A 2,275-nucleotide genomic window follows, 5' to 3' on the forward strand; every position below is an offset into this window, starting at 1 on the left:
GTGTGTGTGTGTGTGTGTGTGTGTGTGTGTGTGTGTGTGTGTGTGTGTGTGTGTGTGTGTGTGCGTGTGAGCGGCTCTCTGTGGAGCTTGCTGAGCACAGCTCATCACTGAGTGGAGCATCTTGGAGCCCTGTGATGTCCTTAGAGATTCCCAACAAACACACAGGCACTGGCGTGGGCGCGCATGCACACACACACACACACACACACACACACACACACACACACATGGAGTCCAGGGGAGCTGAGCTGCCTCAGGCTATAGGAGAGGAAGAAGAAAGAAACTCCTTTGTGTTGTGCTTCAAACCTCCATCTGTGTTTCTCCTGAGAGCGAGCAGTTTAAATACATGAGTGTTTGCACTCAGATGGTTGTATGATACAACAGGTTTAATTTAATGTCTTACCCTTTACACTGCTTTTCACAAAAAAAAATGCACAGAAGTTTGATGGGAAATTATGTTTTTGCAGCTTTTTCTTTTCATTATTATTTAAATTACATGCTCATTTTGCCCAACTTTGACTTGCCTGTGTACTGTACACCGTGTACTGTAGAGTGAGAGACAGCAATGGGAACGTGGTCTCAGACTTCTGGAGCCCACCTTATGGCCTCAGAAACAATCAGAGATTAAGCGACACCTCTGGAGCACATAGGTCTCTGGTTCGAGGGTGGTAGACGTCACACGTTGCTCCATCCAGTTAAGACCCATTGAATTTGCAGGGGGATAAACCTACGTCAGCTGCTGCTCTGAAGAACACGACCTGGCTTTGTGACCTTGCATCTGACCAGGGTTTAATGAGGCTGTGACACTGCTGTGATACTCGAGGGCGACACATGTGTGCTTCTGAATGAACTCTCTCTCGCTCAGTCACGACCTCCACTCAGATCAATTACAAATATTCACAACGCTGCAGCTTCATGTGTCTAATATTGGGCAACATTAGTAAAATTTAAATAGATTTTGACTGTGGAAGTGACTTTATGGCTATTCTGTGCTTATGCTACTGCACTTCTCTGTGTATTTTGTGTGATTTGAGATGAAGAGCTGTCCACACAAATTAGAAATGCTTCGATCTGAGCAGAAAAAGTTCACTTCTGCTGTGGCTTCATCATTGCATTTAGAAGAAGAACAGGGGAGTGGTCTGGAAGATCTGGAGTCTCAGTGCAGGCACACTGGCTGCTACTCACATTGCTAGCTAGCTACAGCTAACATCTGTACACCTGAGCTGAGTCCCAGCTCAGGGGCCGCATCCTTCAGAGGCTTAATTTAAAGACTGATTGTGTAACAGCGTCGCGACTAGACTTCATGGCCCAACCTATCCCAACATCCATTTCATGCTGGTAGTGAAAGCAAACAACACGACAGAGAGCCTGAGGATTACACTGTTAAAGGTAAGTATTGGGTTTCAGCTCAGTTCAGTAAGTTATGTGTTGTCAAGGTTGCTAGGTGACAGGAGTTGCGCTTTGCGACGCAACAGTCACAACTGGTGACGCACAGCGAAAATCCACCATAGACCAGACCGTCTCATTTCAGTTCGGCCTTCGCAGTCTACGACGCACGTGAAGCGCACGTGAAGCGCACACGAAGCGCACTCTGAAGGATGCAGCCCCTGAATTGGGACACGGTCACGGTATACCTAACACATACACTACAAACAATGACACTACAAATGAACTTAGACATATATTATGTAACATGAATACAATGTTTTTAAGTCCCCACAGCTTGATCGAGACACAATCTAACAAAACTGTACGGCTCTAATAATGTGTATGGAACTACAACTGCACACTGGGTATTTACTTTTTACTGCCAGTCTGGCCTGTGTTAAAATCAACACATGTTCATTAAGTGGTGACTCCATCACACTGTGCACAGCTGGACGTCTATGTAAGTATTGTAAATTAGACTTTTGATGAAAGTCATAACATACATGTCATGCAAACAAGCGTGAATTCTTTTTTTTGCACCTTAATGTTCAACATAATGTAAATGATAATAAGTGTTCGAGCTTAATACATCTATTCCTCCCTGCAGGCATCACAGTGAGAACTCAGTAGAGCACATACATCTAGGCCAAACAGTCCATGTGTCTGTGCAGCTCTGCACCAAACTGTACAAACTCATAGATATCAACACCGTAAATATGTCAGATTTTTTTTCAACATTATTTTGGGAAAAATTCACAGAAATGTTGAAAAATCTCTCAGTGCTAAGTAAAGCGGTGGAGGTGATGATTACAGCCCTCTCAGAATAATACACAGTGCACCTGGACAT

Source organism: Seriola lalandi, unplaced genomic scaffold (genome assembly GCF_002814215.2).
Source record: "Seriola lalandi dorsalis isolate HSWRI2012SDOR001 ecotype SW California unplaced genomic scaffold, Sedor1 jcf7180002054981, whole genome shotgun sequence".
NCBI classification, from domain to species: domain Eukaryota; kingdom Metazoa; phylum Chordata; class Actinopteri; order Carangiformes; family Carangidae; genus Seriola; species Seriola lalandi.